This window comes from Amblyraja radiata, chromosome 8 (genome assembly GCF_010909765.2).
Source record: "Amblyraja radiata isolate CabotCenter1 chromosome 8, sAmbRad1.1.pri, whole genome shotgun sequence".
Classification (NCBI taxonomy): Eukaryota; Metazoa; Chordata; class Chondrichthyes; order Rajiformes; family Rajidae; genus Amblyraja; species Amblyraja radiata.
Genome location: NC_045963.1, coordinates 80,653,996 through 80,681,408, shown reverse-complemented (window position 1 = coordinate 80,681,408; position 27,413 = coordinate 80,653,996). Strand labels below are relative to the sequence as shown.

The 27,413-nt window shown below is 48.4% G+C and overlaps 1 long non-coding RNA gene across 1 annotated transcript; it reads left to right on the top strand.

Annotated features, from left to right (window-relative positions):
- Positions 1-4,716: 4,716 nt before the first annotated feature.
- Positions 4,717-21,426, top strand: LOC116976441. Its single transcript, XR_004412956.1, has 3 exons — positions 4,717-4,850; positions 7,140-7,148; positions 21,416-21,426. It is a non-coding gene; the product is annotated as an uncharacterized LOC116976441 (long non-coding RNA).
- The last annotated feature ends 5,987 nt before the right edge of the window (positions 21,427-27,413 follow it).

Genomic DNA, 27,413 nt, shown 5'->3' with positions numbered 1-27,413 from the left:
CAGTGTCAGGACAATGACTAGAACTCTTCCGATTACAATCTCCCAACCATAGCCGGCCGTTCTTATAGAAACATCCAACATACTTAAAGGATTGGTCAGGGTAGATGCAGGAAAAATGGTCCCCATGTTGGGGGAGTCCAGAACCAGGGGTCACACACAGTTTAAGAATAAGGGGTAAGGCCATTTAGGACTGAGATGAGGAGAAACCTTTTCACCCAGAGGGTTGTGAGTCTGTGGAATTCTCTGCCACAGAAGGCAGTGGAGGACAATTCACTGGATGTTTTCAACAGAGTTAGGTTTAGCTCTTCGGGCTAACGGAATCGAGGGATGTGGGGAGAAGGCAGGAACGGGGTACTGATTTTGAATGATCAGCCGCGATCATATTGAATGGCGATGCTGGCTCGAAGGGCCGAATGGCCTACTCTTGGACAAATGTTTCTATGTTCACGGTGTTTGGGCAAGTGAATACCAATGAGATGACCCCACACTGCCCTCGGCAGTGATTCGAGGTGATTTCTGCGTTGGTCGGGGTGAGTGGTTCGGTTGTGTACTCTGGTTCAATAAAAGCTGCAACTAAATAAAACCCTCAGATATTTACACACACAAGCCCCAGAAATACACAGCGTGCCAAGTGAAACCACAGAACAGCCAATGTGTGGAAGGCCAGAACCTGCTTTTGGCACCGTTAACTGGAGTCTGCTCTACACATGGCCATGTCCATTTGCTCAGCAAATAACTGGATAGAGAGCAAAACCGTGGCACCCTCTATCTTCACAACGTTCTGGAGGTCGTGCCACAACCATCCTGACACATCCTCTCACCAGCTCGAGTCATAGGGAGTGATACAGTGTGGATGCAGGCCCTTCGGCCCAACTTGCCCACACTGGCCAACATGTCCCCTCTACACTGGAGAAACACAGCGGGTCAGGCAGCATCTATGGAGTGAAGGAATAAGTGACAGAAGAAGGGTCTCGACCCGAAACGTCACCTATTCCTTCGCTCCATAAATGCTGCCTCACCCGCTGAGTTTCTCCAGCATTTTTGTCTGCCTTCGATTTTTCCAGCATCTGCAGTTCCTTCTTGAACATAGGAATCTGAGGGGTAACTGGTTCACACAATGGGTGGTGGGTGGAAGTAACAAGCTGTCAGAGGAGGTCATTGAGGCAGGGTCTTATAAGATCATGAGAGGAATAGATCAGGTGACACACAGAGTCTCTGGCCCAGAATAGGGGAATCCAGGATCAGGGGACATAGGTTTAAGGTGAAGGGGGAAAGATGTAATAGGTACCTGGACTAGACAATAGACAATAGACAATAGGTGCAGGAGTAGGCCATTCGGCCCTTCGAGCCAGCACCGCCATTCAATATGATCATGATCTTGCAACTCACTTCTCCTTGGCATCAGCTCCACCTAGATCAACCAACTCCAATTGGTCCAGAACGCAGCCGCCCGACTCATCACCCACACCAAATCCTGGCATCACATCACTCCAGTCCTCAAACAACTTCACTGGCTTCCCATCTCCCACCGGATCACCTACAAAATCCTGGTCCTCACCTACAAAGCCCTCCACCATCTGGCCCCCCCATATCTCACTGACCTCCTCTCCCCCTACCAACCCTCACGGTCCCTCAGATCCACATCAGCCGGTCTCCTCTCCATCCACAAGTCCAACCTCCGCAGTTTTGGGGACAGAGCCTTCTCCAGGGCAGCTCCCAGGCTCTGGAACTCCCTCCCCCAACTGATCCGCAATTCCGTGTCCCTCACCATCTTCCAGTCCCGCCTCAAGACCCATCTCTTCACCTCTGCCTATCCTTAGCCCCACGTCCCCCTCCCTTTTCATCTGTGCTTGAATTGCCTCGTACTGTGTTTTGTATTGAATTCTGTCTTTACTTTGTGTACTAGTCATGTCTCTACTATTTATTTCATTCCGCTTACATGTTTTTCCTCTACTTGCTAAATTTTTGTAAGGTGTCCTTGAGACTCTTGAAAGGCGCCCATAAATAAAATGTATTATTATTATTATGGCTGATCATCCCCAATCAGTACCCCATTCCTGCCTTCTCCCCATATCCCCTGACTCCACTATATTTAAGAGCCCTATCTAGCTCTCTCTTGAAAGTATCCAGAGAACCAGTCTCCACCGCCCTTTGAGGCAGAGAATTCCGCAGACTAGGTTCCACAGACTAGGTTAGAGATACAGCGCGAAAACAGGCCCTTCGGCCCACCGTGCCGACCAGCGATCCCCGCACATTAACACTATCCGACACACATTTACACCAAGCCAATTAAACTACAAACCCGCACGTCTTTGGAGTGTGGGAGGAAACCGAAGATCTTGGAGAAAACCCACACAGGTCACGGGGAGAACGTGCAAACTCCGTACAGACAGCACCTGAAGTCAGGATTGAACCCGGGTCTCCGGCGCTGTGAGGCAGCAACTCTACCGCTGCGCCACTGTTGTTGGCATGGTCTACCAGCACGCCCCGCCTAAGCTAGTCCTGTGTGTCCACAGTTGGTCCAATATTTGTCTTTTGGATTTATTGATAACTATTGTGTTCTCAGCCTCTAGATTTGGGTCAGTTAATCACGCAGGTACAACACTAATGCCACAAATGTCTGAAGAAGGGTTTCGGCCAGAAACGTCGCCTATTTCCTTAGCTCCATAGATGCTGCCTGACCCGCTGAGTTACTCCAGCACTCTGTGAAACGTCACCTATCCATGTTCTCCACAGATGCTGCCTGACCCGCTGAGTTACTCCAGCACTCTGTGTCCATCTAATCCAAACTAAACTTCTGCTCAGACTGCTCCTTTGTGAGCGGCCGCCCTTGCAGACGGGAGGGACTGTGTGTGTAAGATCCCAGATCAACAAAACTCGTTTGGCAAAGCTCTCCGCAAACGGGCTGGAGAGGAGTGCATAAACGGCTACAAATTTTACAAGCAATGTACTGCTCAAAAGGTTCAATGTGTCCCACATGTATTGAACCGAACCTGCTGCTGTGATTTATTGGGGGGTGGGGGGGGGGCAGTAACGTTAGCACAGAGTTCATGCCTCAGCCTGCCAAACAACCCTACTGAAAAACAATCCTTATTTGTAAATGACTCGACTGTTCTGCACTATCCTGCACCATTTGAGAACCGAATTAGATTTATTTTTCACCCCCTCCCAACATTAAAGTTTTAAGAGCTATGACTTTTGGATAAAGCTGGAAGATTGACATAAACGTTGCCAATAGGTCTCTTAGAGCAACGTTACCGCACCCAGATGTGAATGGCTTTGCCATTGGTACTAATGGCTTCAGCTGGCAATGTCTATTGCTCTGCAACTCCGCCCCCAATCAATAGATGTGGTACCCCAATAGATCTGGTACCCCAATAGATCTGGAAACCCATTAGATCTGGAACCCCAATAGATCTGGAACCCCATTAGATCTGGAACCCCATTAGATCTGGAACCCCATTAGATCTGGAACCCCAATGGATCTGGTACCCCATTAGATCTGGAACCCCATTAGATCTGGAACCCATTAGATCTGGTACCCCATTAGATCTGGGACCCCATTCAATCTGGTGCCCCAATAGAACTGGAACACATTAGATCTGGAACCCCAATAGTTCTGGTACCCCATTAGATCTGGAACCCCATTAGATCTGGAACCCCATTAAATCTGGTACCCCAATAGATCTAGCACCCCATTAGATCTGGTACCCCAATAGATTGGTGCCCCATTAGATCTGGCACCCCATTAGATCTGGAACCCCATTAGATCTGGAACCCCATTAGACCTGGAACCCCAATAGATCTGGAACCCCATTAGATCTGGAACCCCCATTAGATCTGGAACCCCAATAGATCTGGTACCCCAATAGATCTGGAGCCCATTAGATCTGGAACCCCAATAGATCTGGTACCCCAATAGATCTGGTGCCCCAATAGATCTGGTGCCCCATTAGATCTGGTACCCCAATAGATCTGGTACCCCATTAGATCTGGTACCCCATTGGATCTGGAACCCCATTGGATCTGGAACCCCAATAGATCTGCTACCCCATTAGATCTGGTACCCCATTAGATCTGGTACCCCATTAGATCTGGTACCCCATTAGATCTGGTTCCCCATTAGATCTGGAACCCCATTAGATCTGGTACCCCAATAGATCTGGTACCCCAATAGATCTGGTACCCCATTAGATCTGGTACCCCATTAGATCTGGTACCCCATTAGATCTGGTACCCCAATAGATCTGGTACCCCAATAGATCTGGTACCCCAATAGATCTGGTACCCCATTAGATCTGGTAGACGCACAGATTCTCTTGCTCAGAGTAGGGGATTCGAGAACCACAGGACATAGGTTTAAGGTGAAGGGGGGGTGAAAGATTTAATGCGAACCAGTTGGCTAACATTTTCCACACAGGTAGGTGCATGGAACGAGCTGCCAGAGGAGGTAGTTGAAGCTGGGACTATACCAACGTTTAAGTAACATGGATAGGACAGGCTTAGAGGGATATGGGCCAAACGTAGGCAGGTGGGACTCATGTAGCTGGGACATGTTGGCCGGTGTGGGCAAGTTGGAATGAAGGGCCTGTTTCCACACTGTATCACTATGACTCTCCACCTCTCTGTCTCTCTCTTCCCCCACGACATTCCAGAAAACAAGCCTCTACCTCATATATCGGTCAAATCCTCCCTCAAAGTGACTTAACAGGTTACTCTCTGATCCACCTCTACCCCATTGCGGACATTGGACTTTGTCTGTGGAACTGATGCGCTACAATGCTGAGAACTATATTCTGCACTCTGTATCTTCCCCTTTGCTCCACCTGTTGGACTGGAGTTTGACGATTGTGTTCCTTGAGACATGGGACGACAGATGGCACAATGGGCTAAGTGTTCGGCTGGCGACCGGAAGGTAGCCGGTTCGAATCCCGCTTGGAGTGCATACTGTCGTTGTGTCTTTGGGCAAGACACTTCACCCACCTTTGCCTGTGTGTGAATGTGTGTGAGTGATTGGTGGTGGTCGGAGGGGCCGTAGGCGCAGATTGGCAGCCACGCTTCCGTCAGTCTGCCCCAGGGCAGCTGTGGCTACAGAAGTAGCTTACCACCACCGAGTGTGACTGAGGAGTGAATGAATAATGCGATGTAAAGCGCCTTGAGTATTAGAAAGGCGCTATATAAATCCCATCCATTATTATTATTATTATTATTTTTGCTCTATTAATAGTTAAAGAAGGATCCTGACCCATAACATCATCTGTCCATTCCCCTCCACAGATGCTGCCTGACCCACTGAGTCCTTGAGTCTGCTGCATTGCTCAATATTCCACCATCTGCTGCTTCGTGTGCCTGCATCAATATAAATATAAATTGCTCTTGGTATCAATCTAAGAGATTACACAGAACACTCGAACTGGTTTCTGTTGTGAATGAGCAGCCTGTAATAAAAGCAATGCTTGGTACAAATTTTGGAGACTTTTAGATCTCCAAGAATCTTGTTTTTATCTGTTCTTGGGATTGCTTTTAATTTGGACTTCCTGACATTCACAATACAGTCATGGCCCCAAAATATGCTGCTCAGGCCCCTGCCTGTTATAAACAATAATAGACCTCTTTTAAACTTCAAACTGAAGGTGGTGCACAAGGAACTGCAGATGCCGGTTTACAAAAAAACAAAACAGACTAAGTGCTGGAGTAACTCAGCGGGTCAGGCAGCATCTGTGGAGAACATGGATAGGTGACGTTTCACAGAGTGCTGGAGTAACTCAGCGGGTCAGGCAGCATCTGTGGAGAACATGGATAGGTGACGTTTCACAGAGTGCTGGAGTAACTATGCGGGCCAGGCAGCGAGAGAAGGAATGGGTGACGTTTCAGCTGGAGACCCTTCTTCAGACTGTGCAGTGCCTTGTTTTTACATTTTCCCCTCACATGGCTTGGTCTGATAGACAAGCAGAAGGAAGAAATGTAATGGTGTACACTGAAGCGTGGCCTGACGTTAAAACTCCTACTTTGTTTAACAAATCATTTCAGGTGGAGGTTGAATACGTCTGGGACATGCTTGCGATGTTTTAAAAGTACCTCGGTAGTAAAACTACATGGAGTTTAAACACACTTCTTGGGCACGTGTCTTTAGCAGAGCAAGTTGGGAATCTCGCCTGCTGTATAAAATGAGGCAATTTCCTTTTAGAAAATAGATTTCTACCAGCGAGCAATAAATGCTTCGAAATTCATCCGCAGCTAAGCAGGCTAAACAATTGCATCAGTTCCTTCAAACGGTATTCCATTACAGTATGTGGAATGAAGTGTAGAAATAGAACATAACGCACTACAACAACAGCGTAGCCTTTTATGACAATTCAGCCGGGATAAATTTCAAGCCAGAGACCCCGGTTCGATCCGCTGTCTGTACGGAGTTTGCACGTTCTCCCCGTGACCTGCGTGGGTTTTCATCCGAGATCTTCCGTTTCCTCCCACACTCCAAAGACGTACAGGTTTGCAGGTTGATTGTTAAGGGTTTGGACACGTTAGAGGCAGGAAACATGTTCCCGATGTTGGGGGAGTCTAGAATCAGGGGCCACACAGTTTAAGAATAAGGAGTAAGCCATTTAGAACGGAGACGAGGAAGCACACTTTCACACAGAGAGTTGAGAGTCTGTGGAATTATCTGCCTCAGAGGGTGGTGGAGGCCGGTTCTCTGGATGCTTTCAAGAGAGACCTAGATAGGGCTCTTAAAGATAGCGGAGTCAGGGGATATGGGGAGAAGGCAGGAACGGGGTACTGATTGGGGATGATCAGCCATTTTTTTTTTTTTTAATTTAATTTTTTATTTTTTATATAGCACATTTTTAGTCAACTTGCATTGACCCCAAAGTGCTTCACATAATTACATTCACACACACAGGCAAAGGTGGGTGAAGTGTCTTGCCCAAGGACACAACGACAGTATGCACTCCAAGCGGGATTCGAACCAGCTACCTTCCGGTTGCCAGCCGAACACTTAGCCCATTGTGCCATCTGTCGTCCTATGATCACATTGAATAGCGGCGCTGGCTCGAAGGGCCGAATGGCCTACTCCTGCACCTATTGTCTATTGTCTATTGTCTATTGATTGGATTGGAATAAGTGTAAATTGTCCCCAGTGTGTGTGTGTGTGTAGGATAGTGTTAGTGTGCGGGGATCGCTGGTCGGCGCGGACTCGGTGAGCCGAAGGGTCTGTTTCCGCGCTGTATCTCTGAACTAAACTAAACACATTCCAGTCTCAGTTATAAAATTCTTCAGGCAAATATGCAGAACAGGAGTTATTTTCGGCTGAATCTTCAGGATTCAGTGTGCGTCCAAATTTTGAAATGAACTCGGCAGCCAATCTTCCACATTGTCTGTTTCCACTTACTGCGTTAGAAGCAATCTTCCGCGGAGCTTTTTGTCAAGGCACGCTTTTGACAATTATGAGCATTGAAAAGTGATTAGGAATTCCTTCACCTCTCAAAGCGCATTGTGTTTTTTCTACGCAGTTTGCAAACATAAACACATCATCATGTTAAAGCCTTTCATAAAAACCTAGACTCCCCCATCAACAGCCCATTGATGGCATTAAATAAACAGATAGAACGATGAAATATTCTTACATAGAAACTTAGAAAATAGGTGCAGGAGGAGGCCATTCGGCCCCTTCGAGCCAGCACCGCCATTCAATGTGATCATGGCTGATCATCCAGAATCAGTACCCCGTTCCTGCTTTCTCCCCATATCCCTTGATTTCGTTAGCCCGAAGAGCTAAATCTAACTCTTTCTTGAAAAAACGTCCAATGAATTGGCCTCCACTCTGGGATGGCGGGGACTGTCATATGATGAAAGAATGGAGCCACTGGGCTTGTACACTCTGGAGTTTAGAAGGATGAGAGGGTACCTTATGGAGACATATAAAATTATTAAGGGGTTGGACACGCTAGAGGCAGGAAACCTGTTTCCGATGTTGGGGGAGTCCAGAACCAGGGGCCACAGTTTAAGAATAAGGATAAGGAGTAAGCCATTTAGAACGGAGATGAGGAAACACTTTTTCTCACAGAGAGTTGTGAATTTGTGGAATTCTCTGCCACAGAGGGCGGTGGAGGCCAATTTACTGGATGTTTTCAAAAGAGTTAGATAGGACTAGCGGAATCGAGGGATATGGGGAAAAGCAGGAACGGGGTACTGATTATGAATGATCAGCCATGATCACATTAAATGGCAGTGCTGGCTCGAAGGGCCGAATGGCCTACTCCTGCACCTATTGTCTGTGTATCTATGTAGAATCACAATTCTCTGGGTGAAAAAAGTGTTTCCTCATCTCACTCCTAAATGGCCTGGCCCTTATTCTTGCACCTATTATCATCCTTTAATTGGTTCTGAGTTGGATGATCAGCCATGATCATATTGAAGGGCCGAATGGCCTACTCCTGCACCTATTTTCTATGTTTCTATGATTAATTGGTTATTGGCTGCAACCTTCCCTCCATTGATGAACTGTACACTGCAAGGGCCAGGAAGCGAGCAGGCAAGATCATCTCTGACCCCTCTCACCCTGGCCACAAACTCTTTGAATCACTTCCCTCTGGAAGGCGACTCCGGACTGTCAAAGCTGCCACAGCCAGACATAAAAACAGTTTTTATCCACGAGTAGTTGCTCTACTCAACAGCCAAAAATCTGTAGCCTCCATTTGCTCTGGTATTTTATTTAATTCACATGTTTAATCGATAATGTTTTATTATTAATGTTTAATGTTTTATGTGTCATTCCTAACTGTCACTGTATGTCATGTTGTCACTTGCGGGCGGAGCACCAAGGCAAATTCCTTGTATGTGAATACTTGGCCAGTAAACTTATTCATTCATTCATTAAGTAATCCTTCGCTAACTTGACAAACGTTTCCTCTGGCCACAATCTTTAAAAGGCTCACTGAACTTGTCGTAACATTCGGAAGAAATTGTCTTGCGACACTGCCGAGGTGGTATAAGAGCCATCTTACTGAATGAACAAGTGGCCCAGCAACCTGAAGCATTTACCCTTCTCAAGAGAGTAATTATCCCACCTAACAAAAGCTGACACCAAATTCAAAAGCTCGATATCAGTCGGGACATTGCAATGGAAACCTGCCCCCTTGGTCATCTCAATTAGACAGTCACCTCCAGCATGAGCTTCGTCCTTTGGAGAAGAGTCTGTTGTGAATGAGGGCTGCCTCCCAGAATAAACATACATCAGTCCCCGATGGAGGTGGGTGACCCCAGAGCCAGCATTTCACAGACCCAACAATATATAAAATCAATACCTTTATGGATTGGTAGCACTTCATATTTTCCTTCCCCGCCCCCCCCCCCCCCCCCCCCCCCCCCCCCCCCCCCCCCCCCCCCCCCCTTTAGTGTTAAATCCTTGTAGCTCTGCCCCTTGCCATTAAAAATCACACACCACTTTACGGCCGACATCACTAATCGTAGCGTTAAGGGCCTGTCCCACTTACGTGCGATTGCGTGCGTTTGGCGCGACCAATCATCGACGTCATGCTTACAAATCAGCTGGGTAGGAGGCGGGCCGATTGAATTTGGGCGTCGCACGGCGTCAGGCAGTGATGTCATCACGTAACGCCATGCCGGGCGGTGACGTCATCGCAACGCCCGGCTAGGCAACGCTAGGCATACGCCGTCAAGACGCTGCGTACGAACTCAAGGCGCTGCGTACGACCACAATGTGCGTGCGTGCGTACTAGGGCCGACAGGCCATTGGCGTACGAAGATTTCGGCCACTGCAAGGAGTTCGGTGCCCCGCGCGATGTCGGGACCAGCCCCGCACAACTCCGCACTTCTAAGTGGGACCGGCCCCACGCGGGCATACGGTGCCCGTACGCCTCAAGGTTGCGTAATTAGCAAGCTAAGGTCGCGTAAGTGGGACAGGCCCTTTAGTACGTCCAGCTACCGACATTGCCATGGGCGTTCTGTATTTTGGCGCGCAATGCGTTCTGGTTTATGATATTAACGTGGAATTTGCGAGCCTGGTTAGCCCTTCCTGTGCGGGTTGTAGAGTCTACTGTTTGCCTTCACCGTGTTCAGAGTGAACGAGATGGTGAGAGGCGTGACGCGCGGCGTGGTGGCGGACACACCAGCGTGCCGTCCCAAACAGCTGCCGACTGCATTCCCAGCCTCTACGCTGGCCTCGAAATATTCCCAGATTCACTCTGTAAACTCCACGCTGCAGTTTAGCCAAAGTGAGCTCTTTTTATTACCAGAGGATGAACAATTTCTTAGATGCCACTTATCTGAGTGGCCCAGGCAGCGAGCAGATAAGTGAGTTTGATGTACAGAGCTTATGTACCGAACATGCTAAACTCAAATAGAAATGATGATACAGTGTGACGCAGGGATTTAGCCTGACGCCAAGAATACTCATTATTTCCTTACGTTTGCTTGCACGGGAATGGGGGGTTGGGGGGGGTGGGGGGGGTGGGGAGGAGTCTGGATTTATAGTAGCAGACACTCACAACATTGAATTTTACAACCATAAGACATTGGAGCAGATTTAGGCCTTTCAGCCCATCTATTCTGCTCCACTAGGGTCATGGCTGATCTATCTTTCCCTCTCAACTCCATTCTGAATCTGTGGAATTCTCTGCCTCAGAGGGCGGTGGAGGCGGGTTCTCTGGATGCTTTCAAGAGAGAGCTAGATAGGGATTTTAAAAATAACAGAGTCAGGGGATATGGGGAGAAGGCAGGAACGGGGTACTGATTGGGGATGATCAGCCATGATCACATTGAATGGCAGTGCTGGCTCGAAGGGCCGAATGGCCTACTCCTGCACCTATTGTCTATTGTCTCCTGCCTTCTCCCCATAGCCTTGACAACCAGAGACCCGGGTTCCATCCCGACTACAGGTGCTTGTCTGTATGGAGTTTGCACGTTCTCCCCGTGACCTGCGTGGGTTTTCTCCGGGTGCTCAAGTATAACTCCCACATTCTAAAGACGTACAGGTTTGTAGGTTATTTGGCTTCTGTACTCTGAAGCCAGTGTGTCCAACAGAATTAGTGATCGGCGATCGCTGGTCGGTACAGAATCGGTGGGCCGAAGGGCCAGTTTCTGCGCTGTATCTCAAAAACTAAATCTTGCAGGGAATGGAGAGATATGGGACGACAGAGGAGATTAGATCAATTTTTCATCCTGTTCAGCACAGAGATTGTGGGCTGAAGGGCCTGTTCCTGTTCTGTACTGTTCTATGTTCTATCTCACTCAACCAAACATCTGTTTCCCTTACAATCTTTGAAAACGAACAAACATTTGAGTTCTCTTCTCAAGAATTCCTGTAAAATAGAATATTATTTTCGGGGGAGAGATATTTTTCACATTAACTTCTTCGTTGCGTCCCAATATGAGTTAACTCTTCAAGGGCCTGTCCCACTTACGCGACTTTTTCGGCGACTGTATTTTTCACCATGTTGAAAATCCAGCGGTGATCAGAAAGATGCTACGATCCTTGGGTGACTGAGGTGACGACTCACGACCGTACAGGGGACATGTCGCGGGGTATCACAAGGGGGTCGCTTGTATGGTCGTGAGAGGTCGCCAGGGCCAGTATGGTCGTGAGTCGTCTCCTAGTCGCCCAAAGAGTCGTAGCGTATTTCTCGTCGCCGCTGGATATTTTCACAATGGTGAATATTTTCGGCGACCTATGATGGGTGCCAGCAGTCGCCGAAAAAGTTGTGTACGTGGAACAGGCCCTTTACAATAGACAATAGACAATAGGTGCAGGAGTAGGCCATTCGGCCCTTCGAGCCAGCACCCGAGTTTACACACCTCATGAGAAACTGTCACAGTGCTCATGAACAGAGCTTGGTGTCTGACACTGGGCCACAAGATTGCTTTAGGCTTTTAGATTTTGGAGATACAGTGCAGAAACAGGCCCTTCGGCCAACCAAGTCCGTGCCGACCAGCGATCACAAGCACTATCCTACACACACCGGGGACAATTTACATTTACAGAAGCCAATTAACCTACAAACCTGTACGTCTTTGAGTGTGGGAGTTAACCGGAGCACCCGGAGAAAACCCACGCAGGTCACGGGGAGAACGTACAAACTCCGTACAGACAGCACCCATAGTCGGGATTGAACCCGGGTCTCTGGCGCTGTAAGCGCTGTGAGGCAGCAACTCTACCGCTGCACCACCGTAACAGCCACATTACCCTCTAAACTAAATGTACCCTCGATGTACGATCGTGAGCATAAAGCTGAACGATCTGGGCTTGAGGACTGTGATGAAAAACACACACATATTATGGTGGAGGAAGGCTACAGGAAGTTTTTTTCTTGGGGAGGGAAATTGCATCCAGGACTCTGGGCAGCAAACAATGAGCCGGAGAGATAAGGTTTGGCCACTCAACGCTCTCTCAGCTTCCTGCTCAAGATGTCCTGCCAGCATGTGCGCAGCAAAGATACGGCCCACTGCTCTTGTTTGGCCCTTTATTTACTCCCATCTATTTGTTCCTGGGAAAAAGAATCCACAGAGACAAAGAACGGGGACTGCTAAGTGGAGATCGGACATCGCTTCATGCCTGGTTCCATTTTTTCCTCACCACTTATCCACCACTTCCGTCTGTGGAGCCCCTCCCCCCCCCCCTTCTACTCTTGAGCTCCTCGGGATGAAGGCAAAGATCAAATTACCCGCTAAAATGTGTGCACTTCTTGACCCACGCAACACGACTCGGGAAGAGAAACAATCTGAAACGCACATCCCTGCACTCACATCTCCGGTGCTAAACACCTCTCCAGGGCCATTTAGACAATAGACAATAGGTGCAGGAGTAGGCCACTTGGAGCCAGCACCGTCATTCAATGTGATCATGGCTGATCATCCACAATCAGTACCCCGTTCCTGCCTTCACCCCATATCCTCTGACTCCGCTATCTTTAAGAGCCCTATCTAGCTCTCTCTTGAAAGTATCCAGAGAACCAGCCTCCACTGCCCTTGAGACAGACTCACAACTCTCTGTGAGAAAAAGTGGTTCCTTGTCTCCGTTCTAAATGGTTTACTCCTTATTCTTAAACTGTAGCCCCTGGTTCTGGACTCCCCCAACATCAGGAACATGTTTCCTGCCTCTAGCGTGTCCAAACCCTTAATAATCTTATATGTTTCAATAAGATGCCCTCTCATCCTTCTAAACTCCAGAGTGTACAAGCCCAGCCGCTCCATTCTCTCAGCATATGACAGTCCCACCATCCCGGAGTGGAGGCCAATTCATTGGACATTTTGCAAGAGAGAGTTAGATTTAGCCCTTAGGGCTAACGGAATCAAGGGATATGGGGAGAAGGCAGGAACGGGGGGTACTGATTGTGGATGATCAGCCATGATCGTATTGAAAGCGGTGCAGGCTGGAAGGGCCGAATTCCAGAGTATACACACCCAGCCGCTCCATTCTTTCCATATGACAGTCTCGCCATCCCGGGAATTAACCTGGTGAACCTACGCTGCGCTCCCTCCCATTTGATCTTGCCTTCCGAACCACGTTCCCATTCCGACTTCGACAAACTTGGGGAATTCCTGGTCTCGGGCATTTTGAACGCCACTACCTGGAAGTCTGTGTGGGTCATGTCAGCGTCAGTGGTCTGTCTGCTTAAAAGAAAAACAAGCCTCAATGGGGTGTCCGTGTCAAAAGAAGCTCTCTCCTGCATTGTCTTTGTTTGCCCAGGGTCATCGAGAGGTCAAGCTTTTTTTTGTGTGCGTGGTTGTGATCACAATGCTTCCACTCACCCCTCCACATCTGACAACAAGGCTTGTTCTATCTGTGGCGTACACAGGACAGGTTTTCTCAGCCCAACAAGATACCCAAATGCTCCCTGCCCCCTGAAGTGGGCTCAGTTACAAGTGGAAATAAAACCAAACGATTCCAGGCCCCGAACTGGGGCGCTAAAGATTTCCCCCGATACCAAGCCACGAGATCATTTCACGTCACCTCGTTGGGAATTTCATTTCAGCTGAAAGTCGAAGGGAGCGTACTTTAAGAATCTGAACACATTAAGGTGATCAATAAATAAATAAATAGACACATTTGCCGATTGCTTCGACCAACACCTCCGCTCAGTTCGCACTACCCAACCTGATCTCCCGGTGGCTCAGCACTTCAACTCCCCCTCCCATTCCGAATCCAACCTCTCTGTCCTGGGCCTCCTCCATGGCCAGAGTGAGTCCCACCGCAAATTGGAGGAGCAGCACCTCATATTTCGCTTGGACAGTTTACACCCCAGCGGTATGAACATTGTCTTCTCCAATTTCAGGTAGTCCCTGCTTCCTCCCTCCTTCCCCTCCCCTTCCCAGCTCCCCCACCGCCTCTTCCTTTCTTCTTCTCCCCCCCTCCCCCACATCAATCTGAAGAAGGGTCTCGACCCGAAACGTCAGCTATTTCCTTCGCTCCATAGATGCTGCTGCACCCGCTGAGTTTCTCCAGCATTTTTGTCTACCTTCGATTTTCCAGCATCTGCAGTTCCTTCTTAAACAAGGTGATAAATCAGACCATTTCCTGCCAAATTCTGAATTAAAACGCAGAAACTTAAACAAAACGTTATTCCCTTATCATGTATCTTCCTGTACACTGTGGACGGCTCGATTGTAATCATGTATTGTCTTTCCGCTGACTGGTTAGCACGCAACACAAAAGCCTTTCACTGTACCTCGCTACATGTGGCAATAAACCACTACAGTAAAATGGAACTGGAAAATAAATAGTGAAATAAATCAACGGGGAATTTTATTTCACCAGAAAGGAGGAGAGAAGGTGCTGAACAGGGTAAAGCAACAAATCGAAACATTTTCCCAGCCAAGTTCAGAACTAAACACTCTTGCTATTGAGGGAGTGCAGCGTAGGTTCACCAGGTTAATTCCCGGGACGGCGGGACTGTCATATGCTGAGAGAATGGAGCGGCTGGGCTTGTACACTCTGGAGTTTAGAAGGATGAGAGGGTATCTTATTGAACCATATAAGATTATTAAGGGTTTGGACACGCAAGAGGCAGGAAACATGTTCCCGATGTTGGGGGGGGGGGAGTCCAGAACCAGGGGCCACACACAGTTTAAGAATAAGGGGTAAGCCATTTAGAACGGAGATGAGGAAACACTTTTTCACACAGAGAGTTGAGAGTCTGTGGAATTCACTGCCTCAGAGGGCGGTGGAGGCCGGTTCTCTGGATACTTTCAAGAGAGAGCTAGATAGGGCTCTTAAAGATAGCGGAGTCAGGGGATATGGGGAGAAGGCAGGAACGGGGTACTGATTGGGGATGATCAGCCATGATCACATTGAATGGCGGTGCTGGCTCAAAGGGCCGAATGGCCTAATCCTACACCTATTGTCTAAAACATCATCTGTCCATTCCCCTCCACAGATGCTGCCTGACCCACTGAGTCCTTGAGTCTGGTGCATTGCTCAATATTCCACCATCTGCTGTTCCGTGTGCCTGCATCAATATAAATTGCTCTTGGTATCAATCTAAGAGATTACACATTGAATGGCGGTGCTGGCACGGGGTGGGGGGGGGGGGGGGGGGGGGGGGCGAATGGCCTAGTCTTGCACCTATTGTCTATTGTCTATAGTCTAAACCTCGACGTAAAAAACCTGCTGAATCAGCTAATGGTTTATAGAGTACAACATCGCTGTATATGTTCATTACATGTGCAGCAACTGAATCCAAGAAGCTGGGGTATACTATGGACAACCTTTTAAACGGGCGTTGTGAATTGTGAAGGGCTTCAACCTTACATCCGCCAACATACGACAGTTGTACGATTCACAGGGTGTCATGCAGCATAGTATTATCACCAGCGTGGCATATGGATGCTCGCTGGACTTAATTTACCTTCATCCTCTTTTCACGCTAAAATTAGCACAACGCAGTCTTATTAAACGCAATGCTGTTCAGTCTGATAATGCCAGCGGCCACAGTGAACCTTCCCGCACTCACTATCTCAATCCTTAAAGGCCTGTCCCACTTAGGCAATTGTTTTCGGCGACTTGCTGGCACCCGCCATTAGTCGACTCTTAGGGCGACTATTCACGACCATCCAGGCCTCACCCCGCGACATGAGTTACTCCAGCACTCTGTGAAACGTCACCTATCCATGTTCTCCACAGATGCTGCCTGACCCGCTGAGTTACTCCAGCACTCTGTGAAACGTCACCTATCCATGTTCTCCACAGATGCTGCCTGACCCGCTGAGTTACTCCAGCACTCTGTGAAACGTCACCTATCCATGTTCTCCACAGATGCTGCCTGACCCGCTGAGTTATGGTGCAGCAGCATCTGTGGAGCTAAGGAAATAGGCAACGTTTCGGGCCGAAACCCTTCTGGAAATAGGCAACGTTTCGGGCTGAAACCCGGAAGGGTTTCGGCCCGAAACGTTGCCTATTTCTTTAGCTCCATAGATGCTGCTGCACCCGCTGAGTTACTCCAGCACTCTGTGAAACGTCACCTATCCATGTTCTCCACAGATGCTGCCTGACCCGCTGAGTTACTCCAGCACTCTGTGAAACCTCACCTATCCATGTTCTCCACAGATGCTGCCTGACCCGCTGAGTTACTCCAGCACTCTGTGAAACGTCACCTATCCATGTTCTCCACAGATGCTGCCTGACCCGCTGAGTTACTCCAGCACTCTGTGAAACGTCACCTATCCATGTTCTCCACAGATGCTGCCTGACCCGCTGAGTTACTCCAGCACCCTGTGTCCGTCTAAAGTTCGAACATTATTTGTACCAAACAGCCAGGCTGCAACTAGAAACAAGGAACTGTAGATGCTGGATAATACACTAAAGGAGATTATCTCATTCCCACATAGGGTTTGCAAGCAATAACAGATAACAGAGCAACTGAATGAAGATCAAGCAGATACCATTCATTCTGTTGATGGATATCCACCTAATCTCCTAATCAAACAGTATAAACTAACCCACTAGGATTAGCTGTTGCAAATATAGAGATAGGGTGTAGGAAGAGTCACGTTCTCCATCTCATCCATCACCTTGCCACTGTTGTAAACTAATCTAAACTAACTTCCTTTCTCGTGCCATGACGGGCTAGCCCAGCAGCGGCACTCAGTTGGAGATGCGTACACACTCGATGAGTTATCTGATGGTGGACCTTCAGCTCGAGTGTCTCTCAACACCCGCATGTGTCTATGTGGCTTGTCACTCAGTGCGTTATCACCAAACGCCCACTCCGTCCTGACAAGCCTGACGGTGCGTTTGGCTGATTGCTGCCAACGCCAGAACAAAGCTGGAAGGACATGTGTCCAACCCTTTAAATTCTTAAGGGGGTTGGACAGGCTAGATGCAGGAAGATTGTTCCCGATGTTGGGGAAGTCCAGAACTAGGGGTCACAGTTTAAGGATAAGGGGGAAATCTTTTAGGACCGAGATGAGGAAAACATTTTTCACACAGAGAGTGGTGAATCTGTGGAATTCTCTGCCACAGAGGGTAGTTGAGGCCACAGTTCATTGGCTATATTTAAGAGGGAGTTAGATGTGGCCCTTGTGGCTAAAGGGATCAGGGGGTATGGAGAGAAGGCAGGTACAGGATACTGAGTTGGATGATCAGCCATGATCATATTGAATGGTGGTGCAGGCTCGAAGGGCCGAATGGCCTACTCCTGCACCTATTTTCTATGTGTTCGTTCGGAGTGCTTGGTCATACAGTGAGAGCGTGGAAACAGGCCCTTCGGCCCAACTTTCCGTTCTGTTCTGTTGTTTTGAACAATCCCTCAGGAATTGCCACTTTCATTTCACTGTACATCTTGTATGTGTATGTGACAAATAAAGTTGACTTGAACTTGAACTTGCCCACACTGTCCAACAATGTCCCAGCTACACTAGTCCCACCTGCCTGCCCTTGGTCCATATCCCTCCAAACCTGTCCTATCCATGTACCTGTCTAACTGTTTCTTAAACGTCGGGATAGTCCCTGCCTCAACTACCTCCTCTGGCAGCTCGTTCCATACACCCACCATCCTCTGGGTGAAAAAGTTACTCCTCAGATTCCTATTAGATCTTTTCCCCTTCACCTTGAACCCATGTCCTCTGGTCCTCGATTCCCCTACTCTGGGCAAGAGACTGTGCATCAACCCGATCTATTCCTCTCATGATTTTATACAACTCTATAAGATCACCCCTCATCCTCCTGCGCTCCAAGGAATAGAGACCCAGCTTACTCAACCACTCCCTGTAGCTCACACCCTCTAGTCCTGGCAACATCCTCGTAAATCTTCTCTGAACCCTTTCAAGCTTGACAATATTTCCTATAACATGGTGCCCAGAACTGAACACAATATTCTAAATGCGGTCTCACCAACGTCTGATACAACTGCAACATGACCTCCCAACTTCTATACTCAATACTCAAACTGATGAAGGCCAAAGTGCCAAAAGCCTTTTTGACCACCATATCTACCTGCGACTCGACCTTCAAGGAACCATGCACCTGTACTCCTAGATCCCTCTGCTCTACAACACTACCCAGAGGCCGACCATTTACTGTGTAGGTCCTGCCCTTGTTCGATGTCCCAAAATACAGCACCTCACACTTCTCTGAATTCTTCATTTTAAACATGCTAAAACCTTGAAGGTTATCGAGTCATAGAGTGATACAGTGTTGAAACAGGCCCTTCGGCCCAACTTGCCCACACCCTCTAGTCCTGGCAATATCCTTGTAAAGCTTCTCTGAATCCTTTCAAGCTTGACAATATCTTTCCTTTAACAGAGGGCCCTCCTTCAGACCCTTCTCCCCATATCCCCTGACCCCACTATCTTTAAGAGCCCTATCTAGCTCTCTCTTGAAAGTATCCAGAGAACTGGCCTCCATCGCCCTCTGAGGCAGAGAATTCCACAGACTCACAACTCTCTGTGAGAAAAAGTGTTTCCTCGTCTCCGTTCTAAATTCTTAAACTGTGGCCCCTGGTTCTGGACTCCCCCAACATCGGGAACATCGCTCCAAGATATAAACATATAACCATATAACAATTACAGCACGGAAACAGGCCATCTCGGCCCTTCTAGTCCGTGCCGAACACTTATTCTCACCTAGTGCCATCTACCTGCACTCATACCATAACCCTCCATTCCTTTCCCGTCCATATGCCTATCCAATTTATTTTTAAATTATAAAATCGAACCTGCCTCCACCACTTCCACTGGAAGCTCATTCCACACAGTTACCACTCTCTGAGTAAAGAAATTCCCCCTCATGTTACCCCTAAACTTTGGTTTCCTCCCACACTCCAAAGACGCGCGGGTTTGTGGGTTTGGCGTAAGAATGTGAAATGGCCCCTAATGTGCGCGGGACAGTGTTAGCGTGCGGGGATCGCTGGTCGGCGCGGACTTAGCGGGACAACGTGCCTGTTCCCGCGCTGTATCTCCACACCGACCTGAACTAAACCTTTGGAAGAACCGCCGCAGTCGTTAATTGAACAGATGCCACATGTATAAACCACGCACTAGTCTCCACGCCTGCTCGCTGGAGATGCTATCTTCAAAGTTTCTCGTTCGTTTCAACTCTGAAATCTGGAGCACTAACTACATTTTATACACTATTTGTTCCAACCGTAGGTTTTTGTTAATTATATTTCAACACAAAAAGCTTTTGAAGAGAAGTCATCATCGGCACTGCCCCAGAATGGACCTTGCACTAACATCTCACACACCTGCTCGCTGAAGCTTTTAAAACTCCATGTGGTAAATTCAGATGAAAACCTTCAGGCTTTAATAAGCTTGTTTGGAATTCCTTTTTACAGTTTAAAGAGGAACTTAAGCTGAACCAAGCGTCAAGAATCAGAAATCAAACGTCTGGATTTCACTCCCTGAAGAAACTATTGAGAATAAAGCTGAGTCGAAAATTTAATCTGGACAGACTTTCACTGCAAATCACTGCACTGTAGACATGGGGCGAATACGTTTCTTATAGAATGTGTATGTTCGTTCTCCCCCGTCACAGCTGAGTTACTCCAGCACTCTGTGAAACGTCACCTATCCATGTTCTCCACAGATGCTGCCTGACCCGCTGAGTTACTCCAGCACTCTGTGAAACGTCACCTATCCATGTTCTCCACAGATGCTGCCTGACCCACTGAGTTACTCCAGCACTCTGTGAAACGTCACCTATCCATGTTCTCCACAGATGCTGCCTGACCCGCTGAGTTACTCCAGCACTCTGTGAAACGTCACCTATCCATGTTCTCCACAGATGCTGCCTGACCCGCTGAGTTACTCCAGCACTCTGTGAAGCGTCACCTATCCATGTTCTCCACAGATGCTGCCTGACCCGCTGAGTTATGGTGCAGCAGCATCTGTGGAGCTAAGGAAATAGGCAACGTTTTGGGCCGAAACCCTTCTGGAAATAGGCAACGTTTCGGGCTGAAACCCGGAAGGGTTTCGGCCCGAAACGTTGCCTATTTCCTTAGCTCCATAGATGCTGCTGCACCCGCTGAGTTACTCCAGCACTCTGTGAAACGTCACCTATCCACGTTCTCCACAGATGCTGCCTGACCCGCTGAAGCTCGTAAGGTCTAGGAGCAGAATTAGGCCATTCGGCCCATAAAGTCTACTCCAACATTCAAACATGGCTGATCTATCTCTCCCTCCTAACCCCATTCTCCTGCCTTCTCCCCATAACCCCCGGACTAATCGAGTATCTGTCAATCTCCATTTAAAAAATATCCAAATGATTACTCCTGCACTTCATGTTTAAGAAGGAACTGCAGATGATGGAAAAATCGAACGTAGACAAAAATGCTGGAGGAACTCAGCAGGTGAGGCAGCATCTATGGAGCGAAGGAATAGGTGACGTTTCGGGTCGAGACCCTTCTTCAGACCCTTCTCCCTGTCAATGTTCCTTACAGAAACATATACAATTCTTGAGGGATTAGACAGGCTAGATGCAGGAAAAATGTTCCCGATGTTGGGGGAGTTCAGAACCAGGGGTCACACAGTTTAAGAATAAGGGGTCGGCCATTTAGAACTGAGATGAGGAAAAACTTTTTCAGCCAGAGAGTTGTGTGAATCTGTGGAATTCTCTGCCACAGAGGGCAGTGGAGGCCGATTCACTGGATGTTTTCAAGAGAGAGTTAGATTTAGCTCTTTGAGCTAACGGAGTCAAGGGATATGGGGAGAAGGCAGGAACGGGGTACTGATTGTGGATGATCAGCCATGATCACATTGAATGGTGGTGCTGGCTCGAAGGGCCGAACGGCCTACTCCTGCATCTGTTTTCTATGTTTCTATGTTTCTTCTGTTTGTCCGTTCTCCCCGTGACCTGCGTGGGTTTTCTCCGGGTGCTCCGGTTTCCTCCCACATCCCAAAGACGTACAGGTTTGTAGATGAATTGACTTCAGTAAATATTTTAAATTGTCTCAAATGTGTGTAGGTATAGTGTTAGTGTGCGGGGATCGCTGGTCAGCACGGACCTGGTGGGCCGAAGGGCCTGAATATTGTTGGTGACCCTCGGACTATCTTTGATCGGACTTTACTGGCTTTACCTTGCAATAAACGTTATTCCCTTACAATATCTGTATACTATAACTGGCTTGAATGTAATCATGTGTTGTCTTTCCGCTGACTGGATAGCACGCAACAAAAGCTTTTCACTGTACCTCGGTACACGTGACAATAAACCAAAGAGTCTCGACCCAAAACGTCACCCATTCCTTCTATATGGAGATGCTGCCTGTCCCGCAGAGTTACTCCAGCATTTTGTGTCCATGTACTGAACTAGATTCATAGAGTGATACAGTGTGGAAACAGGCCCTTCGGCCCAACTTGCCCACACCGGCCAGCAATGTCCCAGCTACACTAGTCCCACCTGCCTGCCCTTGGTCCATATCCTTCCAAAACTGTCCTATCCATGTACCTGTCTAACCGTTTCTTAAACGTTGGGATAGTCCCAGCCTCAACTACCTCCTCTGGCAGCTTGTTCCATACACCCACCACCCTTTGTGTGAAAAAGTTACCTCTCAGATTCCTATTAAATCTTTTCCCCTTCACCTTGAACCTATGTCCTCTGGTCCTCGATTACTCTACTCTGGGCAAGAGACTCTGTGCGTCTACCCGATCGATTCCTCTCATGATAGGTGACAATTCGTATCCTATCATGGAAACATAGAACATCGAAAAATAGGCGCAGAAGTAGACCATTCGGCCCTTCAAGTCAGCACTGCCATTCAATATGATCATAGCTGATCATCCACAATCAGTACCCCGTTCCTGCTTTTTCCCCCATATCCCTTGATTCTGTACCCCGAAGAGCTAAATCTCTTTTGAAAACATTCACTGAATCGACCTCCACTGCCTTCTGTGGCAGAGAATTCCACAGATTCACAACTCTCTGGGTGAAGAGGTTTTTCCTCAGTGCAGTCCTAAATGGCCGACCCGCTATTCTTAAACTGTGTGTGACCCCTGGTTCTGGTCTCCCCCAACATCCCACGACAGGTGACAAACTAAACGCGCTTGAATATAGAGTGGAGAGACAGGGCCATTGGCCTGTGAGCGAGCTTTTCCCACAGTGCAGGTGGATGGATGTTGACATTAGTGCCTCAGCTCAGCGCAAGTTCCCAGAGCAAACATCATATCTCTTTTCTCCCTGGGAATTAAAACGTTTTTCCTTTCGGGTTGGCCGGCATTTCAAATGTTATCAAGTGAAGGGCAATAAAGCCATCACCTCCAACAAGTTGTGAAAGCAAGCCAAGGTCAATAATACTTGCATTTTCATTTATCTGGCTACTGAGATTCAATTAGGCAATAAACATTGTATTTGGCAACAAACAAGTCATTCGAAAGCTATCACAGGGACCATAATGTGTCGGAAGGAGCTGCAAATGCTGGTTCCTTTTCTCCACAGACGCTGCCTGACCCACTGAGTTACTCCAGCACTCTGTGAAACGTCACCTATCCATGTTCTCCACAGATGCTGCCTGACCCGCTGAGTTACTCCAGCACTCTGTGAAACGTCACCTATCCATGTTCTCCACAGATGCTGCCTGACCCGCTGAGTTATGGTGCAGCAGCATCTGTGGAGCTAAGGAAATAGGCAACATTTCGGGCCGAAACCCTTCTGGAAATAGGCAACGTTTCGGGCTGAAACCCGGAAGGGTTTCGGCCCGAAACGTTGCCTATTTCCTTAGCTCCATAGATGCTGCTGCACCCGCTGAGTTACTCCAGCACTCTGTGAAAAGTCACCTATCCATGTTCTCCACAGATGCTGCCTGACCCGCTGAGTTACTCCAGCACTCTGTGAAACGTCACCTATCCATGTTCTCCACAGATGCTGCCTGACCCGCTGAGTTCCTCCAGCACTCTGTGAAACGTCACCTATCCATGTTCTCCACAGATGCTGCCTGACCCGCTGAGTTATGGTGCAGCAGCATCTGTGGAGCTAAGGAAATAGGCAACATTTCTGGCCGAAACCCTTCTGGAAATAGGCAACGTTTCGGGCTGAAACCCGGAAGGGTTTCGGCCCGAAACGTTGCCTATTTCCTTAGCTCCATAGATGCTGCTGCACCCGCTGAGTTACTCCAGCACTCTGTGAAAAGTCACCTATCCATGTTCTCCACAGATGCTGCCTGACCCGCTGAGTTACTCCAGCACTCTGTGAAACGTCACCTATCCATGTTCTCCACAGATGCTGCCTGACCCGCTGAGCTACTCCAGTACATTCCGTCTTTTTAAAGAAAATTGCAAATCGGCCTCTGCAGTTCCTAGTGTCTGCATTCATCCCAACCAGGGCATGCTGGCCTTGCTATTCCTCTACAGAGTCCTCCCACTAATTGCATCTTCCCCTTACTTTCTCCTCCCTCGTGAGCACATCAAGCCTCGTAAAGGCACAGTTGCTCCCCTGAGGCAACATCTCCTCATTCCCACACTCTGTGAGTACGGAGAAACGTTTCACATTCTTAATGCAGTCATTTACCAGCGGTCGTATACTCAAGCTCCCTTATTCTTGCACCCTATAAAACAATCTCGCTATATCTTCTCCGGCATCCTTTTGACAATCTCCTCTCAAGTTTTATTGTCTGCCATCTCAGTCCAATCTTCTCCCTTCAAAAGTGACTTTAGCCCATTCCATCTTTACTGCCTGTGGAGTTTCCATTACTCTGGTGACATTATGGGCCGGCACGGTGGAGCAGCGGGTAGTGTTGCTGCCTCACGGTGCCGGAGACTCGGGTTCCATCCCGACTACGGGTGCTGTCTGTACGGAGTTTGCACGTTCTCCCCGTGACCTGCGTGGGTTTTCTCCGGGTGCTCCGGTTTCCTCCCGCACTCCAAATACGTGCGGGTTTGTAGGTTAATTGGCTTTGTGTCCCTAATGTGTGTAGGATCGTGTTAGTGTGCGGGGATCGCTAGTCGGTGCGGACTCGATGGGCTGAAGGGCCTGTAGCTCTAAACTAAATTATAGAGGTGTACAAAATCATGAGAGGAATAGATCGGGCAAACGCACAGAGTCTCTCGCCCAGAGTAGGGGAATCGAGGACCAGAGGACATAGGTTTAAGGTGAGAGGGCAAAGGTTTAATAGGAACATGAGGGGCAACTTTATTGATGCAATGTGCGGAAGGTGTATGGAACGAGCTGCCGGAGGAGGTAGTCGAGGCTGGGACTATTGAAACGTTTAAGAAATATTTAGATAGGACAGGTTTGGAGGGATATGGGCCAAACGCGGGCAGGTGGGACTAGTGTAGCTGGGACATGTTGGTCGGTGTGGGCGAGTTGGGATGAAGGGTCAAGTCAAGTTTATTTGTCACATACACATACGCAGTCTGTTTCCACACTGTATCACTCTGTGACTATTATTGCCTCGAGATGTTCTCCACAATGAGCAACCCGATATGTCGAGTCAGCATGATGCACTCCGTCAATGTGCCACCCGGGCACATTCACTGCCAACTCCAACTATTATCTGCACTTTTCCTCAATATCATCTTTGTAATTTAGTTTAGTTTAGAGATACAGCGCGGAAACAGGCCCTTCGGCCCACCGAGTCCACGCCGACCAGCGATCCCCGCACACTGACACTATCCTACACACACACACTAGTGACAATTTACGGGAAGGCAGGAACGGGGTACTGATTGGGGATGATCAGCCATGATCACATTGAATGTCGGTGCTGGCTCGAAGGGCCGAATGTCCTACTCCTGCACCTATTATCTATTGTCTACACTTACACCAAGCCAGTTTACCTACAAACCTGTACGGTTTTGTAGTGTGGGAGGAAACCGGAGCACCCGGAGAAAACCCACAAGGTCACAGGGGAGAACGTGCAAACTCCGTACAGACAGCACCCGTAGTCGGGATGGAACCCGGGTCACCGGCGCTGTGAGGCGGCAACTCTACCACTGCGCCACCGTGCCGCCCTACAGCTTCCACGCTGCAAGACTCCATGACTATTAATTCCGCGACATTCACCCTACGTCTAACCACCCTACGTGTAACCACCCTACGTCTAGAGTCAGCGTGTGGCGCTCAGTCTCCGCGTCGCTGGGGCCAGTATATCGGCAACCTTACCGTTATTCTGCACTTTTTATCAATATCAACTTTGTAAACCGGATACCAAGGCAGTGCGCAGCACTCCGACATACCTTTGGCAGAATGATTGACGTGTTCTACATGAGGGCTCTGCGGGAAACTCATAGATGGAGATTATAATACTTACCTTACTCGCAGCCTGATTAGGAAAGAACTGCAGATGCTGGAAAAAAAATCGAAGGTAGACAAAAATGCTGGGGAAACTCAGCGGGTGAGGCAGCATCTATGGAGCGAAGGAATAGGTGACGTTTCGGGTCGAGACCCGTAAGGGTCTCGCCCCGAAACGTCACCTAATCCTTCGCTCCATAGATGCTCCATATATGCTGCCTCACTCACTCCATGGATGCTGCCTGACCCGCTGAGTTACTCCAGCACTCTGTGTGAAACGTCACCTATCCATGTTCTCCATAGATGCTGCCTGACCCGCTGAGTTACTCCAGCACTCTGTGAAACGTCACCTATCCATGTTCTCCACAGATGCTGCCTGACCCGCTGAGTTACTCCAGCACTCTGTGAAACGTCACCTATCCATGTTCTCCACAGATGCTGCCTGACCCGCTGAGTTACTCCAGCACTCTGTGAAACGTCACCTATCCATGTTCTCCACAGATGCTGCCTGACCCGCTGAGTTACTACAGTATCTTGTGTCCACTTTATAGTTTAGTTTAGAGATACAGCGCGGAAACAGGCCCTTCGGCCCACCGAGTCCACGCCGACCAGCGATCCCCGCACACTAACACTATCCCACACACACTAGGGGCAATTTACATTTACACCAAGCTGATTAACCTACAAACCTGCACGTCTTTGGAGTGTGGTAGGAAACCGAAGATCTCAGAGAAAACCCACGCAGGTCACGGGGAGATCGTGCAAACTCCGTACAGACAGCGCCCGTAGTCGGGATGGAACCCGGGTCACCGGCGCTGTGAGGCAGCAACTCTACCGCTGCGCCACCGTGACGTGCGTGGTAGTGAAAGATAGGCTGCCAAAATCGAATGTCGTGCTCTGCTATAAACGCTGTCATTTATAAACTCTTGGCATTTTATGCTCCAGGATGCTGTTGGCTGTTTGTTTACAGATTAGCAGAGAGAGACACTAATGCACAATCTCCCCCTTCCATTTCAGCGTTCAGTCTTGGTATTCAGCAGCCTCCCAGCAGCTCAACGCCGGATCTCACAGCCGCGAAATCGCTCTAAACAGCTTTTGTGGAAAATTGTCTGGAAAATACAATTTTACACATCCTCACAGGCTCACTGAATAGTGGTCTAAATATCTAAATTACAGGCTCCAGAAAGCATGAAGGATGAACTGCGAGAAAAAGCTGCGCATTTGCCAACCTCGTTTGAAGAATATTCAAAGTTTCTATTGAGGAATATTCAAAGTTCCTAACCCCGAGAGTCCAGCACTTTGCATTTCAAGTGTTTTAATCTCTCAGTTTCAAAGCTGTCGGACGGATTGCCATCCACGCATACAACCTCGTACAAAAACATTCCTATCTTCATTTTGATTTTTAAAATGGAATAAATACCATTTCCATGGATGGCGTAGCTGTGCACAGCTCACACTTAGCCTTAGGGAGAGGATGCTGGTTTTAACATGCGTACCAACATAGCTGCTGTATTCTGCATTGCGTTTGAATATTTGATCCAAGGCGTTGTATTAGCTGCCAGAGATTTTGGTAATGCCGTCAGATTAACAACAATAGGTTCACCCCATGGTACAATGGCAATCATCATTTCATAAATGATAGGAGCAGAACCAGGCCATTCGGCCCATCAAGTCTACTCCACCATTCAATCATGGCTGATCTATCTCTCCCTCCTAACCCCATTCTCCTGCCTTCTCC